At 40.2% G+C, this 18743-nt stretch overlaps 1 long non-coding RNA gene across 1 annotated transcript in view; it reads left to right on the plus strand.

Moving 5' to 3' along the window:
• Window positions 1–16778, plus strand: part of LOC117796986 — a 21534-nt gene extending 4756 nt beyond the window's left edge. Inside the window, exons 2-3 of the long non-coding RNA XR_004621792.1 lie at window positions 11948–12072; window positions 16299–16778. This is a non-coding gene — a long non-coding RNA (uncharacterized LOC117796986). The remainder of the gene's footprint in view (window positions 1–11947; window positions 12073–16298) is intronic.
• Window positions 16779–18743: the final 1965 nt, after the last annotated feature.

The following is an 18743-nucleotide window of genomic DNA, read 5'->3' on the forward strand; positions in this document are numbered from 1 at the left end:
CTCTGATTACCCCCCCTCCATCCCCCCCTTCCCCCTCTTGATCTCAGGGTTTTAAGTTTGAGCCCCATGTTGGGTGTAGAGATTACTTAAAAATAAAAATCGTAAAAAAAAATTTTTTTTAATGATGACTAAATTTCCATTTCAAATGATAAGTAAATTACAGCTTAGTAATATGAAGATAAATAATTTGTATAAGGTCACATTTCCATAAAGCTAGAGGGTTTAGGTGGCAGGTATATGGGAAAATGGACACACACCAAAATCTTCGCTAGCACATTTTTAAAAACTTGGTTTTGGGGCACATGGCTGGCTCAGTCTGTAGAGCATGCATTTCTTGTCAGGGTTGTAAGTTCGAGCCCCGTGTTGGGTGTAGAGATTACTTAAAAATAAAATTTAAAAAAAAAAACCAGTTGGTTTTATTTCATTGGTTATTCTGATATTCTCAGCATTAATGTGAAATCCCCCATGTTCCTGACCCCGAGATTGAAAATCTCTTAGGATTGTATAAAGGGGAGAAAATGAATATTTATTAAGCTTTCACCACATGCTGTACACAGTGATAGGGGCTTCATACAAATACCGTGTTAGATATTACCGCTTTTATTTTGTAGGTGAGGAATCCCTCATTTGACAGGTCAAGACAGTTATCCCCGGTGCTGCAGTAAGTTTGGTTTGGAAACCCATGGCTCTTTCTTGGGGCCAGCACCATTCTTCACAGGTTGAGGACAGAGTTTGAAGGGATCTTTCCTTGTAGGTTGGTTTCTGAAATAACCTGTATACTTGTGTAAATGTCATACAGTTGGATTCATTTTTTTTTTTTTTTGGACCTCAGACCACATGCTAACATTGTAGATTTTTTTTTGTAAGATTTTTTTTATTTATTTGTCAGAGAGAGGGAGAGAAAGAGAGAGAGCACAAGCTGGGGGAGCTGCAGGCAGAGGGAGAAGCAGGCTCCCCACAGGGCAAGGAACCCGATGCAGGACTCAATCCCAGGACCCTGGGATCATGACCTGAGCCAAAGGCAGTCGCTTAATGGATTGAGCCACCCAGGCATCCCATAACATTGTAGATTTTTAAAACAATATTCCTGATGTTAATTTGGGGGTTTGGGGTTATGTTCACTTCCTCCCACACAAACGACAGCAATATTTATAATAATGGAATGCTGGGGTGGAAGGGGCCAGAGAATGGTGAGGATTCTGGTTATATTGACTCTTGAAATTAGAGAATGACTAAGAATGCTTTCACCCCAAAGCTAAGGCCTGTGCCTGGGGCACTGAGCAAGCAGCACCCAGCTCTCTCTCACTGCACCTTTTGAAAAATGCTGACATACATTTGACTTATTGTCCGATGTTTAGTCGATAAGTAGAGTCACATCTGGTGACCTGGGAGAGATGGCAGAGGGTGCTTGAGGCTCAGCACGCTCTCCTTGGCTGATGTCCTACCGACTCTGAATGAGCGTACGTGGTCGTCCTCCTCAGCAGCCGCTTAAGTGCTGGGGTAACTTTGTGATCGCGGCTTTTCACCTCAGAGATTCCTGAATGAGGTATTTTTCTTTTTCTTTGTTTTTTTTTTTTTAAAGATTTTATTTATTTATTTGACAGAGATAGAGACAGCCAGCGAGAGAGGGAACACAAGCAGGGGGAGTGGGAGAGGAAGAAGCAGGCTCATAGCGGAGGAGCCTGATGTGGGGCTTGATCCCATAACACCGGGATCACGCCCTGAGCTGAAGACAGACGCTTAACCGCTGTGCCACCCAGGCGCCCCTATTTTTCTTTGTTTTTATCCCAAATGACCAAATAATGCATGAATGTGTGTGAAACGTAAATAAAAAATATATATCTATATGCAGATATATACCAAAAAAGTTCTCCTTCACCCTCACCCCAATCCTACCCTCATAGAGAACCACCCTTAGCAGTCTGTATTCAGGGGTGCCTGGGTGGCTCGGTTTCGGTTAATGTCTGCCTTTGGCTCAGGTCATGATCCCAGGTCTTCGGATTGAGCCCTGTGTTCCTTGGGCTCCCTGCTTAGTGGGGAGTCTGCGTCTCCCTCTTCCTCACCCTCTGCCCCTCTCCACACTCGTGCTCTGTCTCTTACTTTCTCTCTCAAATAAATAAAATCTTTAAAAAAAAGAGTCTGTATTTAGATTTTAAAGATTTTTTTTATATATTGTTTCATAGTGTGCATATTCTGTGAAGTGGGTTTTGTTTTACTTAATACTGCATCCTGAACAATTTTCCTTGTCAGTCCTTGTAGCCAACTTCATTCACCCTAATGGCTGCATGGATTTCCCTTGTATGTTTTGCATAATTTATTTTCCTACGGATGGGCACTTAGGTTGTACTGGGTGAGGGGGCACTATGACAAACAGTCCTGCCCTGAATACCCTAACATATGTGTACCCACAGGAGGTGGTATTGTTGGATCGAAGAGTATCCATTTTTCTAAATTTTGATGGACACCAACAATATTTTAGAGTACCTGTTTTTGTTCACCCTTGAGATCACTAGGTATAACCAATATTTTTAAGTTTGAGAATAAAAAGTAATAGCGTACTGTAATTTTCATTGCATTTCTCTCACCACTAGTAAAGCTGAGCATGTTACAAAGTGCTCATTATATTTTCTAAGAATTTTTTATTCATGTCCTTTGCTCATTTCTCCATCTGTTTTCTTTTAGATTGGTGAGAGCTATTTATGTATTATGGATATCAGCTCTTCAATCTTTGCTGATAATTACCTAATATTTGTTGTATTACTATATTCATGTTGCTTTAAAAGTTTTATGTGTTTTAATGTCTGATCAATTTTACAAGTCCTTTTTTTTAAGATTTTTTTAAAGGTTTTATTTTTAAGTAATCTCTCCACCCAGTGTGGGGCTCGAACTCACAACCACGAGATCAAGAGTCACTAACTCCACTGACAGAACCAGCCTGGCACCCCTTACCAGTCCTTTTTTAAGGTTTCTAAGTGTTATAGCTTATTTTTCTCGTCCCAATATTTTAAAAGTATCCTTTATTTTCTATTTCTTTTAGAGATGTTATTATGTTTAGCTCTTTAATCCACCTGGAATTTATTTGGAGGATATAGGATAAAGTAGGGATCTATCCTTTTCCCAACATTTTTTATCACATAACCCATCTTTTCCCCATTAATTTGAACTGCTACCCATATATATATATGTACAGTTCTTAAATATGCAATGGCCTGATTCTAGTCTCTTTGCTTTTTGCCTAATCTTTTTATTAATATTAATTTTTTATTAATACTAGTCTATTCCTATGTCTCTGCATGCTATTTAGATTACAGTAGCTTTTTAGTGTGGTTTGTTGTCCAGTAGGGTAAGTTCCTCCTTACTATTTTTCTTTCATGGATGAGCTCAGAGCCTCACATGGGGCTCTAGGCAGGGCTTGATTATTGCTTCTTGATGAACACAGCATCGATAAAATGGTAGAGCCAAAAATGTTTACCCAATCAAGTCTTGAGATCTGACTTCAGTTTACAGGATATATAGGGGGCGGGGGGATAAGCTAAATGACTTATAAGAAAACAGTCTAACGTGTGGACCTTTTACAAAGTCTGTCTCTTCAACAAGTAAATGTCATGGAAAAAAAACAGGTCAAGTGGATGAGGAGACCTGTGGTAAGTGAAAAGAGCCTTAAGAGGCATAAAACCAGGGGCGCCTGGGTGGCTCAGTCGTTAAGCGTCTGCCTTCAGCTCAGGGCGTGATCCCAGAGTCCTGAGATCAAGCCCCGCATCAGGCTCCTCCGCTGGGAGCCTGCTTCTTCCTCTCCCACTCCCCCTGTTTGTGTTCCCTCTCTCGCTGGCTGTCTCTATCTCTGTCAAATAAATAAATAAAATCTTTAAAAAAAAAAAAAAGAGGCATAAAACCAAATTCAATGCATAATCTCTGATCTGAACAAACAACTGGTGACATTTGAATATGGACTGTACATTATGTGATATTAGGGAAATATTGTTACTTGTTTGGCGTATGATAATAATAATGAAATTATGTATTAGAATGAACTTATTCTAGTGCTACGGACTGAACTGTACCCCTCCCCACTTTCCTGGCCCAATTTGTACGTTGAAGTCGTAATCTCCAATGTGATAGTGTTTCAGGGATGGAACTTTGGAGGTAATTAGGTTTAGATGAGGTCAAGAGGATGTGGCCTTCATATTTTGATTATCACTCCTGTAAGATGTAGAAAAGAGATAGCTCTCTCTCTCCACCATATGAGGACATAGCTAGAAGGTGGCCATCTGCAAGGCAGGAACAGAGTCCTCACCAGGAACCAAATCAACCAGCACCTTGATTTTGGACTTTCCAGGCTCCAAAACTGTGAGAAATAAATGTCTGTTGTTTAAACCACCCAGTCTTGGGGCACCTGGCTGCCTCAGGCAGTGGAGCATGTGACTCTTGATCTCAGGGTAGTAAGTTTGAGCCCCATGTTGGGTGTAGAGATTACTTAAAAATAAAATCTTAAAAACAAACGAACAAACAAAAAAGCACACAGTCTATGATACTTTGTTACAGCAGCCCAACCCAACTGATAATGTCTATGAAAATTCATACCAGAGAATTTATGGATAAAATATTAGAGTGTAACCTTTAAAATGGTTCAGTAAACATATACTCTTTATCTCATTCTGTCTATCCATTTACCTATCTACCTACCTACCTATGAAACAACTATGGCAGGGCGTTAAGAATTGTTGAATCCAGAAAAAGGAAATTGTTGAATCCAAGTAATGGTTATTTTTTTCATTCTTTCTAGTTTTTTATGTTTGAAATTTTTCATAATCAAAGTCAGTTTTTCTCTATATTCTTACATATTTAAAGACTTTATTTTTATTTTTTTTTAAAAGATTTTATTTATTTATTCGACAGAGATAGAGACAGCCAGCGAGAGAGGGAACACAAGCAGGGGGAGAGGGAGAGGAAGAAGCAGGCTCATAGCAGAGGAGCCTGATGTGGGGCTCGATCCCATAACGCCGGGATCACACCCTGAGCCGAAGGCAGACGCTTAACCGCTGTGCCACCCAGGCGCCCCTTAAAGACTTTATTTTTAACTAATCTCTACACTCAACATGGGATTCAAACTTACAACCCCAAGATCAAGAGATCACATGCTCTACCAACTGAACCAGCTGGGTGCCCCTATACTCTTACATATTTTAAAATTCTTTCTGTGATTTTGCCTGGGGTAGTATTCAATTTCTAGAATAACTTAAAGAAAATTGACATAGTTACAATATTGAATTTCTTTAGTAGGAATTTCTTTTTTTTTAAATTTATTTAAGATAGCAGGAGCAGGGGGGAGGGGCAGAGGAAAGGGAGAAGCAGACTGCCAGCTGAGCAGGGAGCATGATATGGGGTTCCATCCCCATCTGGATCCCGGCACTCCAGGATCATGACCCAAGCCAAAGGCAGACACCTAGCCTAACCGGCTGAGCCACTCAGGCACCCCAGGAATTTCTTAAAGTGTTGGTTTTCTTTAATTAAAGGAAAAGGTCTATCTTTGAATTTATTTAAGTCCTTTCTTACTTCAGGAAGTAAACCACGATAGGTTTATTATGAGCATGACTTTGTGTATTGTTCTTTGATCCTACCATTGTTACTGGAAGAAGGTACAGCCTAAATCCATAGGAATGCAAACATTTTTCATTAAACATAGACTTGTCGGCTTCTTTTGTTCACAAGGGAGATAGTATTTTAAATTACTATCCAGACTAATTTCAGTTCCTCCTCCTGGCTTCTTACAAGGCCCAGAGGCCTACTGGGGCAAAAGAAATTACACCTATTACTGCCTGACCAAAGCAAATCCACTACACCTGGGACACTTTCATTTACACCAAGGCCCAACAGAACTTTGAAATTAAGCTCTTTTGTTTATTTCAGTCTGGAGTTTGGAGCAGTGCAGTCTCTCATCACCTCATTTTGTAAGTGTCAAGAAGGCTCTCATGAGAATGTATTAACCTTATGTTCACAGTAGGCTCTAGGGGCACCATAAGATTGTGATTTCAGCCACAGTAATTTCCTGCTGTATTTACTTCCAATGGGCTTTTAAAAAATTGAGATATAATTAACATTTAATAAAAGCAAAGATCTGGATGTTAGTTCAGTGAGTTTTAAAGTGATATACACCTGTGTAACCACCACCCAAAACAAGATACAGAATCAGTGGTCCTTACAGAAATACTATCCAAGCAGATGTAAGCATGGTTCCCTATGCCAAGCCCGTATTCAGGCCATCCCCCTTGCCATTCCAGTCCATTTGTCACCCTTCCTTTGTCCCTGCTTGCTGCCCTCCATCTCACCTCTGACCGCGCTTTGGCACCATACCTCAGCTTCTGAACCTTCCCTCCCACTCACCCTGACTGAATAGGACAGGCTCTCCTGGCTGGGGTCTTGGTCCTCTTCCTCAGACAGCACTGAGCTACAAAATTTGCTGCAGACCAAGTTGTCCTTGCATTTGGCCCTAGCTGCCGCCCCCACTCCACCAGACCTCCTCCCACCGGGGCTCGATAGAACTGAGCGTGCGGCGGGTAGTAATCAGCAGAGATAATCATGTAATGTGAAGTAGCTAATAGCCTCCTTCACCTTCACTACACACGTTTGTCTTTCCAATTGTTGCAGGACAAGAAAGACATCCCTTGTCTGACTCTGCCCTTATCCAAACAGTTAGAAGTAAATTAAAAGCATCAATTTCAAGTCACTTCGGTAGCTGTAGACGTGTAAAAGCAATTTATTCTTTGTCTCCTGTTGAGGCTGGGAGGGTATTCCCTGCAAAGACTTTGGAAGAGAACTAGCCACCAATTCCAATATATTGAGTGATTTTTCTGGGTTTTTTTTTGTTACAAATTTTCTTGTCTATGAGGAGATCCTAGCCCAGTCTTGTTTCTCCCTCTCACCCACTATTTTCCATAGGAGTGGGGAGGACATTCTTACTTAGTGGAAGGTTTTTACTATCTTTTTTTCCTTCTTCAACGATACCAGAGCACAAATGGACAAAATAAGTAGGATTCTCTATTAATTTCATTTTTTAAAGATTTATTTATTTATTTGAGGAGGGGAGGGAGAGTTTCAGGCCGACTCCGTGCAACGCAGGGCTTGATCTCATGACCCTGAGATCACGACCTGAGCCGAAACCAAGAGTCCTATGCTTAACTGACTGCACCACCCAGGCACACCTAACTTCATTTTTAAATGCAGATTCAAGTGAGCAGTGAATTGTTTAATCCAAAGTTAGGGGCTCTGCAAAAGACAAAAACAGAAAGCTGAAATGACCCATAAGATAGGCAGTCAGCTTCTAGAAATGGTCCATAAAAGTGAATTGTCATTTAATAATATTTATGGAAAGAAAAGCAAGTATGTTTTCACATTTAATGTATTAACTTAATCCTTTTAGCTTATGCACTACTAAATATTATATAAAAAAGAACATGTTTCTTTTTTTCTTTTTTTTTTTTTTTAAAGATTTTATTTATTTATTCGACAGAGATAGAGACAGCCAGCGAGAGAGGGAACACAGGCAGGGGGAGCGGGAGAGGAAGAAGCAGGCCCACAGCAGAGGAGCCTGATGTGGGGCTCGATCCCACAACGCCGGGATTCAGCCCTGCCGAAGGCAGACGCCTAACCGCTGTGCCACCCAGGCGCCCCAAGAACATGTTTCTGACTTCAATCTAGCTGCCAAAATAACAGTACAATGTATTTAGAAGTGAAGACTTTGCAGATCAAACTTGTCCTTCGGCCAGCATGTGCATTTCCTGGACCATGCCCCACACTGCTCCATAGTAAACTTTCAAAATGGCAAATCTAATCATATCATTTTATCAACTATAATGTTCTAACAGCTCCCTGCCCCATTTAGAGAGTCCTGAATTTATCTTCTGGACCATCCTACACATTTCTATGAGAGTCATCATTATTATTTTATTTTAGTTTGAAAATTTCAAATCTATAAGTTAATTTAGGGGGAAAAGCTTAATATCTGAACCATTTGAGAGAATGTCACAGACATCATGACCTCTACCTCCTAAGAACAGAGACATCTTCCTACATAACCATAATGTTATTGTCAAATTCAGGAAATTTAACATTCCTACAATACAATTATCAAATATTTAGTCCATCTTCACAATTCACCAATTGTCCCAATACTGTCCTTTTTAGCATTTTTTCCCCCTGACCCAGCAATCAGTCCTTTTCCTAACAATTAGCCTGAGGATGTGCATTTTTGCAGTTTTCCGCCACGACGGTGCATTCTCGACTTACCAGGTTTGGAGGACCAGGATAACAGTTTGCCTTCTTCTGGGTAATCATGGACTTTGATCACTGGGTTCATTAAAGTGTTACCCGCCAGTTTTTTCCACTATAAAGGTGTAACTTCTCCCTTTGTAATTAGTAATTTGTGGGGAAATACTTTAAGACCACAAACTTCCACCTGATGATGTGGTACACATTGGTGATAATGAATCAGTTGTTGCTATAACGGCACAGAGACTGGTGACTTTCTAGTTGTGTTCTATATTTATTACTTGGCATTCTTTGGAAAGAGGAGCTTTTTAAAAATATATGTATATATGCATATGGATGGGTGGATGGATTATGGATTATTCATTTCTTGTTTTCTCTAATGGGTTATAATCCCATAGTGTCATTATGTATTTTGATGTTCAAATTGTCCCAGATTTGACTAGTGGATGGTACTTCATATTAGTTTCTGTGTCCCCATCAATTTTGTAGTGTTTTCTTACTTTCTGGCACAAGATGTTCCAGGTTTAACTTGTCCTTTCCCTGCTTTTGCCTTCCTTCAGGAAGGTCTAGCTCTCGCCAGTGGGATCATGGTATTTAAAAGGCCTCTGAGATCTGCGTCTGGCCTCATTTGCAACTTCTGCGATTCCTTCATTGCCTTGCGTGCTCAGCCACATACCCTCCCAGAGTCCCCAAAGTGCCGTTCTCCTCTATGCTCTTGCACTTTCTGTGCCCTCTTTCTGGAGGCCCTAACCATCACTTTTCTATGTGGCTAATTCTTACTCCTTTTCACAACTATTCAAGTGTTAACTGACATCTGGTCTTCTCTGACCACCTTAGAATCCCACCCTGACCTGTGCTCCTGGCAGCCCTAACTCTGTAACCCCCTCTCACATGGTAGGAAAGTAGCATCTCACTGTTTTTGTTTTGTTTTTAAATAACATTTCTTTTTTTTTTTTTTAAGTAATCTCTACACCCAGCGTGGAGGCTCAAACTCAAAACCCTGAGATCAAGAGTCTCATGCTCTACCCATCTCATGGTTTTAATTTACATTTGCCCGATTACCCGCGTAAGCATATTTGCTTTCTGTGTGGGAAATAGAAAATAATACTGTTCAAGAGAACATGAGAAGTGGCATTATAAAGCAATGAGGTTGATATTCTTTTTTTTTTTTTTTAAGATTTATTTATTTGACAGAGAGAGAGACAGGCAGTGAGAGAGGGAACACAAGCAGGGGGAGTGGGAGAGGAAGAAGCAGGCTCCCAGCAGAAGAGCCTGATGTGGGGCTCGATCCCAGAATGCCGGGATCACGCCCTGAGCCGAAGGCAGACGCTTAACGACTGAGCCACCCAGGCGCCCCGAGGTTGATATTCTTTGCTGCACTGTGTTTTTAGTTGAGTCTTCTGTAAGTATCAACTACGTAGAGAAGGTTGTAATACATTGACAATTTGATTATTACTTATAAAAATAACTATTTATTAAAAAAAATAAAAATAAAAAATAAAAATAACTTTATTAAATAGATAACACATCCACCTGGCTCAAAAGTCAATATTTTTGTACCCAGGTATAGTCAACGCATATACAAGCTCACATCTGTTATCATATACTCTGTGAGTAGTTCACTTTTATATCTTAAAACAAAATGACAGAAGAAAATTTACAGAATGAATTTTATGATTTTTAATGGAGATGTATGTGATTACACTGTAGCATATAGATTCTAAGTCAGTATTAGAATAATTTCTCAACAGGGGCGCCTGGGTGGCCCAATTGGTTAAGCATCCGCCTTCAGCTCAGGTCACGTCCTGGAGTCCAGGGATGGAGCCCCGCATGAAGCCCTGCATTGCATCGGGCTTCCTGCTCAGCAGAGACTCCGCTTCTCCCTCCTCCTCTGCCCCTCCCCTTGCTCCTTCTCTCTGTCTCACTCACTCTCTGTCTCACAAACAAAATCTTTAAAAAAAAGAATAATTTATCAACATTAATAAATGAATATGTTTTCTTTCCTTAAAAAAGTAGCAGAAAGATGCTTAAATTATTTCTCTTCAGTCACAGGTCTCTTTGCCAGAATGGTTCTAGTACTGTCTTTTATTTTCCTAATTACACAACATACATAGATCATTGTTTCCAATATGGTTTTTTATTGAGGTATAATTGATATGCATTATATTAGTTTCAGGTGTACAATATAGTGATTTGATATTTGTATATATTACAAAATGGTCACCACTATAAGTCCAGTTAACATCTGTCACCATACATAGTTACAAAATTTGTTTTTCTTAGATTTTTTTAATCTTTTTTTTAAGATTTTATTAATTTATTTGATAGAGAATGAGAGAGAAGAGAGAGCACAAACAGGCAGAAGGGCAGAGGAAGAAGGAGAAGCAGACTGACTCTCCTCTGAGCTGGGAGCCTGTTGTGGAACTCGATCCCAGGACCCCAGGGTCATGACCTGAGCCAAAAGCAGATGCTTCACCAACTAAGCCACCCAGGAGCCCCTAAAATTTGTTTTTGTTGTAATGAGAATTTTCAAGATCCACTCTCAGCTACTGTCAAATATGCAGTAAGGTGGGTGCCTGGGTGGCTCAATTGGTTAAGCGGTAACTCCTGATTGCTGTTTGGGTCATGATCTCAGGGCTGTGAAATGGAGAATCAAGCTCCATGTGGAGCCCCACATCCAGCTCTTTGTTGGACTTTGCACTGGGCATGGAGCCTGTGATTCTTTTTCTCCCTCTGTCCCTCCCCCCTTCTCTTTCCCCCTCTCTAAAAGAAATACGTAGTAAGGTATTATTTAAAGATTTTATTTATTAATTATTTTAGAGCGAGAGAGTGCGGGGGGGTGCGGGTAGGGAAGGGTGGAGTGAGAGGCAGAGGGAGAGGGACAAGCAGACTCCACACTGAGCATGGAACCGAGGTGGGGCTTGATCCCCTGACCAAGATCATGCCCTGAGCCGAAAGCGAGAGTCAGGCACTCGGCAGGACGAGCCACCCAGGTGCCCCACAGTAAGGTATTATTAACTAGAGTCATCAAGCTGTACATTACATTCCCATGACTTACTTATTTTAAAACTGGAAATTTTACTTTTTGAGCCATTTCACCCATTTTGCCTACCCATGCCACAGGCAACCGTCTACTCTCTGTGTTCATGAACTTGGTTTTGTTTTGTTTTTAGATTCTGCATATAAGTGAGAGAATGCAGTATTTATCTTTTTTTTTATCTAACCTATTTCACTTAGTATAATGCCTTCAGGGTCCATCCATGTTAACAGCAAAGGGCAAGATTTCATTCCTTTTATGGCTAAATAATATCCCATCGTGTGTGTGCGTGTATATGTGTATGCACACGCATGCACACGCATGCATTTTCTTTATCCATTCATCCTTTGATGGTGGACACTTAGTTTGCTTCCTTGTCTTAACTATTGTAAATTATGCTGCAATGTGCACAAAGGTGCAGATATCTTTTTGAGTTTGTGTTTTCATTTTTTGGCGGGGGGGTAAATATTCGGAAGTGCAATTGCTGGATCTTATTGTAGCTCCACTTTCAGTTCTTTGAAGAACCTTCATACTCCATACTGTTTTCCAGAGTGGCCGCACCAGTTACATTCTCACCGACAGTACTGGAGAGTTGCCTTTTGTCCACATGCTTGCCAACACTTGTTCTTGTCTGTTTTATTTTAGCCGTCCTGCCGGTGTGGGGTGACGCCTCATTGTGGTTGTGATCTGCGTCTCCCTGATGATCCGTGATACTGAGCATCTCTTCATGTACCTGTTGTCCACCTGTCTTCTTTGGAAAAATGTCTCCAGTATATTTTTTATTATTATTATTTTTCAATTTTGTCTTTTAAGTAATCTCTACATCCAACATGGGGTTCAAACTTACAACCTTGAGATCAAGAGTCATATTCTCTACCAATGAACCAGCCAGGTGTCCCTCTAATACTTCTTTGTTTTTTTGCTTATTTGTTTGTTTGTTTTAGTATTAGTTTCAGGGGTAGAATTTAGTGATTCATCACTTGTATATCACACCCAGTGCTCATTATAACAAGTGCCCTTCTTAACGCCCATCACCCATTTACCCCATCCCTCTACCCACCACCTCTCCCCCAACCCTCAGTTTGTTCTGCAGTTAAGAGTGTCTTATGGTTTGCCTCCCTCTCTGTTTTTATCTTATTTTGTTTTTCCTTCCCTTCCCCTATGTTCATCTGTTGTTTCTTAAATTCCACATATGAGGGAGATCATATGATGTCTTTCTCTAACTGACTTATTTCACTTAGCATTATACTCTCTAGCTCCATTCATGTTGTTGCAAATGGCAACATTTCATACTTTTGATGGCTGAGTAACACTCCGTTCATCAGTCAATGGACATTTGGGCTCTTTCCATATTTTGACTGTTGTGGACATTGCTGCTATAAACATCGGGGTGCATGTGCCCCTTCAAATCACTATTTTTGTAGCCTTTGGATAAATAACTAGTAGTACAATTGCTGGGTCGTAGGGTAGCTCCGTTTTTAATGTTTTGAGGAACCTCCGTACTGTTTTCCAGAGTGGCTGCACCAGTTTGCATTTCCACCAACAGTGTGAGAGGGTTCCCCTTTCTCTGCATCCTTGCCAACATCTGTTGTTTCCTGAGTTGTTAATCCTCCACTACATTTTTGAAAGTATTTTCTTTTGCTTTGTTTTCCTTTTGTGTGGCACACAGCATTAATTCACAGGAGGCCCTCATACTTGCCAATACAGACATGAGCAACAAAATATCAAAATAGGAGCTTTCAGTCTAGAAAAATGGAGAGGAAAGTATCGTGGTTTAAGCACAAAGAATGGTGAATGTTTGTGCTTCTGAGAGATGTATGCATGTTCTTGGAATTATGAAGCTATTCTGCATTTACATCAAGTTAGTAAATACATTCATATGTGGCATTTTAAGTCTTTAGGAGTCAAAGTCTGGAAATGTCAGTGGTTACAGGCTGCTCTTAGAGTAAAGTTAAATAACAGAGCTGGAATGATTTCTAAAGATATCTTAAAAATACTCTGAGTGCTTACCTATTTTTAAAAATGGCATATAAGAAGATTGGCGTAATATTAAAAATAATTTTCTAGAAACAAGTTTAACTTCCATAAAAGCTTTGATCAAATACCGCATCATGATGAATAAGGCTAATTACACTTGTGGTTCTTGTGAGCTCTTTTTAAAAATTCATGTGCAAACCTCTGAGCGCTCCAGCCTCCTGCCTCCCCTCCAGACCTTCAAGTCTCTGTGAGGTTCTCTGCACCCTGCAGAGGGTTGCTTATCATTTACTACCCTAGTTTGTTAGTTGCTCTGATACTCCTCCTGCCTCCCCTAAATATATTCTAAATGATTAAAGCCAAAGATTCTGCTGTATCTGTCCTTTAAATCTCCCATAATACCTCACACACATAATCGGCGCTGGAAAACATCTTTTCCCTGATTATCAGACCACATCACTGCAAGGCAGTGCTGCGGCACAGATCCCAAACAAGAAAGACACCCCTGTGTTGCTGTTCTAGGTGGGAACTGAATGTACAGCTTAGTAAACCTACGGGTTTTAAAGGTGTAGACATTGCTTTTCCACTTTCCATGTATAAATGTAAAACTCTCAGGATGCCTGGGTGGCTCAGTCGGTTAAACATCTGCCTTTGGCTCAGGCCATAATCCCACAGTCCTGGGATTGAGTTTGGAGGTGGGCTCCCTGCTCAATGGAAGGCCTGTTTCTCCCTCTCCCTCTGCCATTCCTCCCTCCCCTTACCCTCCCCCCCCNCCCCCCCCCCGTGCTCGCACGCTCTCTCCCTCTCTCTCGCTATCGTTCTCTCTCAAAAAAATAAAATCTTTAAAAAAAAAAAAAAGTAAAACTGTGGACTGCCCTCTTTCAGCATTTATGCTGTAAAGGCAATTATTGGACAATAAGGTATATCCCAATTAATACATCTACAAAACAGGCTATCATATATTTATATGTGTGTGTATGTGTGCATATGTATACACAGAGACATATGTATTCCATTTTCAAAGTACTATACACCATTTAAGAATCCAGAAGGTACTGGGGCGCCTGTGTGGCTCAGTCAGTTAAGCTGCTGCCTTGGCTCAGGTCATGTGGGATCAAGCCCCATGTTGGGCTCCCTGCTCTGTGGAGAGTCGGCTTCTCCCTCTCCCTCTGCCCCTCACCCCCTGCTGGTGCTCTCTCTCTCTCCTAAAATCTTAAAAAAAAGAAAAGAATACAAAAGGTACAAAGAATGATGCAACAGATACCATGTACCCAACTACACCACTTAAGAAATGGAAGTTTTGCCAACCCAGCCAAATCCCCATTCTGCGCATTCTAATCACCGCCACCTTCATCCCCCCAAAGATATTCATTCTCCTTAATTTGCTATTTATCACTGCCTTGCATTTCTTTAAAACTGTAAGACATATGGAGGTATCCTTAACAGTACGTACTTCTTAAAACTTTACTCCACAATTAATTCATCTCTTCTAGTAATAGACATTTAGGATGTCTCCAGTTTGTAGCTGTGACAAACAATGTTGTGGATATTTTTGTGCTTTTCATCTGCTTTATATAAGACTGACTCTAGAGCTTTACATGTTTTCCCTTTTACTAGGTATTGCTAAATTGCTCTGCAAATTGTTTCTCCAGTGTACGTTCTGTCAGTGTGTGAGAATACCCGTGACTCTATCCTCAACACTTGGTATTGTCATACTTTTTATTTTTTGCCAAACTCCTGAGAATAAATTAGTATATCACTGTGGATTTAATTTGCAAGTCCTTAATTACTAGAGAAGGTGGACATTTTTTCATATGTTTATTAGCCATTTATGAGATTTTTCCCTATGAATTTGTAGTTGTGTCCTGAAGAACATGGTCCCCCCAGAAGAGGTCTGGACTTTGCCCTTAGCTTTTTAGAGATAATCTCTAAACCCTTGGAATGTCATTCTGGATAGGAGTGGCTTTGCCTGAGGTCATGCCAGAGAGACTAGTGATATTGTATTTGAAAAATAGTGGTTTACAAATATTACACTAATTTATCTTTTCCTGTGGATAAGTAAATATCCCAGCACCACTTATTAATTAATGCTCTATCCTTTTTCCAGTTATCTGAAGCATATGTCAAGTATCTATATGTGTTTGTCTGTTTCTGAGCTTTCTATTCTATTCCATTCCTCTCTCTCTCTCTCTCTCTCTCTCTCTATATATATATATGCCCTGCCAGTTTCATACCATCTTAATTGCTATGGCTTTATTCTTCATTTTGATTTCTCATAGAACTGCTACCCCTTGCCTTTTGTTCTTCAGGAATGTCTTAGCTTTTGCTCTTGTACATAAATTTTAGAACAAGCATTCAAGTTCCAATGAAAAACTTGGTAAGGATTCTGTTAGGAATCTGTAGATCGATTTTGGAAAAGCTAACATTTTTAGGATAATGAGAATTCTTCCCATGAATATGTTATCTCTGCATTTATCTAATCTTTTAAACATTTCTTTAATAAAGATATATAATTTTTTTTTTCAAGATTTTATTTATTTGGCAGAGAGAAAGAGACACAGGACACAAGCAGGGAGTTCGGGAGAGGGGAGAAGCAGGCTTCCCGCTGAGCAGGGAGCCAATGCAGGGCTCATCCCAGGATTCCAGGATCAGGACCCCAGGCGAAGGCAGACGCTTAACGACTGAGCCACCTAGGCGCCCCAGAGATATATAATTTTCTTATAAAGGGTTAATATGTTAGATTTATTCATGGGTCCCTTATAAGTTTTATTGTTCTCATAAATGATTTTAAAATCAGGTTTCCTGTTTACTAAGGGTTTATAGTAATGCAAACTAATTTTGAATATTGCTATTATATCCAGCAACAGAAAGTTTAGATAAGATCAGAAGTATCTTTACGTCCTTAAGAATTTGGTTAAAAAAATTGGTAGAATTCAAATTCTTGTAAAACCTTCTTGATCTGCTATTTTCTTTGTGGGAAGGAACTACTGATTTTCTTCTTTTTTTTTTTCTTTTCATAAAGATTTTACTTCTAAGTAATCTCTACACCCAACGTGGGGCTCAAACTCACAACCCCAAGGTCAAGAGTCACGTGCTCTGCAGACTGAGCCAGCCAGTTGCCCCTGGAACCGCTGATTTTCAACTGCTGATTCAATTTTTAAATGGTTCTAAGACTATATAGGTATTGTACTTCTTAAGACTTTTGAAAAGTTATTTAAATAAAACATTTTCTCTGAATTTCAAATTTATTAGCATAAGGTGTTCAGAATGTTTTTATATTTTAATCTCTGCTTTCTGTCCCTTTATTTCTAATATTTGTGCTTTCTTTTTCCCTCATCAGTTTTGCCACAGGTTTGTCTACTTTATTATCAAATTTAGCCTGTGGAATTATCCCATTATTTCTCTGTCTTCTAGTTAATTAATTGACTTCTTTTCTTAGCTCCTTTCATTTTTTCATATGGGGTTAGTTTGCTGGTTCTTAACATTGAACACTTAGTCAATTAATTTCCAGCCCTCTTTTCTTTTCTAATATGAGAGTTTAAGGGTATAAGTTTACATTAAAATACCATTCTTGAAGAACTCCACAAAGTATTGTCATTATTCAGTTCTAATTCTTCACACCGATGGCATTTTCTTTGTCCCATGAATTTTTAGTGTTTTCTTTTTTTTAATTAAAAATGTCTATAGACTTTTTCTGGTTTGGGTATTGATTTCTGATGTAGTTGCATTGTGATACAAAACATGGTCTGTATAAACATGAGTTTTCGAAACTGATTGAGCTATACTTGAAGGATACTATGTGGTTAATGTTTCATATGTTCTTGAGAAAGGATAGGTTTAACAATAAGTTTTACATTTGTTCATTAAACCAAGCTTATTATTTGCATTGTTCAACTGTTCTTTCTTTTTTAAAAAGATTTTATTTATTTATTTTTGTAAGAGAGAGAGCAAGCACGCATGCACACGAGGTGGAGGGCAGAGGGAGAAGCAGACTCCCTGCTGAGCAGGGAGCCTGATGTGGGACTCGATCCCAAGACCCTGGGATGACTTTAGCCAAAGGCAGATGCTTAACTGACTGGACCACCCAGGTGCCCTATTCTTTATTACTATTTTATTTATTTGCTTTATCCATCAATGAAGATTTCAATAAGGTGGCCACATAATTTATGGTCCAAACAGAATATCTGAGAGTGAAAAAAGTGTGAAAATATTTTTGATTATTTTTTTAACATTTTTTTTCATTGGCAAAATACACTGATATATAATGGGCATTCTGTTTTGGATACTTAGTAAAGATGGGGAAGGAAAGGAAAATAGAGGGATATAGTGTTTGCAGTTTACCAGTGAATACTCATTCCAGGATTTTACCAAAAGGGCAAAACCAAGGCAATCCAGAGAAGAGCAGTGAACAGAATGACGTGCTGTCGTGACCATTTTAGAATTTTTTTTTTCTGTGAACCATTTCAGACACTTCTGGCCCAAAAGTTGAAAGTCTGAGAAGAGTGACCTTACCTGGCATGCTTATTAATTGCTTGAGGAAGGCAGCATGGAACCCTGAAGGCATCTAAGAATAATACTTCCCGATCAAATGGGTCTACAGTCATTCTCCACATCCAGCCACCTACCAGGTCCCACTACACAGTCTCTAAGACTCTCTTACACCTGCACTGTTGCCCCCCTGTAGACAGCTGCTTCCTGATTCAGGCCTGTGCCATCCGTCCCACTAGGGCCCCCGCAGTGGCCTCTGAGCCTGTGCCCCTCCTCACTCACTGCTCCCCACACCTGCCAGGTTAACCCCCTGGAGCTACATCTGTCCCATGTCATTCCATCCTGAAAGGCTCCTGATTTCTTTCTGACCACATCACATCCAGAACTCCGTCAGGTGTGCATGGCCCTCTGTCATTTCTTCCTGCCTCTCCACTCAGTCTTTATGTGCCAGCCACAGCCTGTCCATCGGGGGGTGCTTCTCCTTGCTATGTGACTTCTCTGACAAACTGTGGCCTGCACAGCAAGACACCATCATCTTTTCGGGATTCCCTGTAGCTTCTTTTGCTCTCCCCAGCTAGATTATATATAGTTCCTGAAAGACAGGAACCATTTTTATGTTAGACTGTGTCTTCCAAACACCCAGCATAGTGCTGAGTGCAGAAAGCAGTCTCACTTATTAATTGATAAGAGGTGTGACCTATAAAATTTGTCTTCTGTCAAAATTGGTAAATGTCAAAACTACAGTTATCACTTCACACCCATTAGAATGGCTATTTTTTAAAAAGATTTTATTCATTCATTTGACAGAGAGAGACAGCCAGTGAGAGAGGGAACACAAGCAGGGGGAGTGGGAGAGAAGCAGGATCCTAGTGGAGGAGTCTGTTGTGGGGCTCGATCCCATAACGCCAGGATCACGCCCTGAGCTGAAGGCAGACGCTTAACGACCACGCCACCCAGGCGCCCCATAGAATGGCTAGTA

Source organism: Ailuropoda melanoleuca, chromosome 17 (genome assembly GCF_002007445.2).
Source record: "Ailuropoda melanoleuca isolate Jingjing chromosome 17, ASM200744v2, whole genome shotgun sequence".
Taxonomy (NCBI): Eukaryota; Metazoa; Chordata; class Mammalia; order Carnivora; family Ursidae; genus Ailuropoda; species Ailuropoda melanoleuca.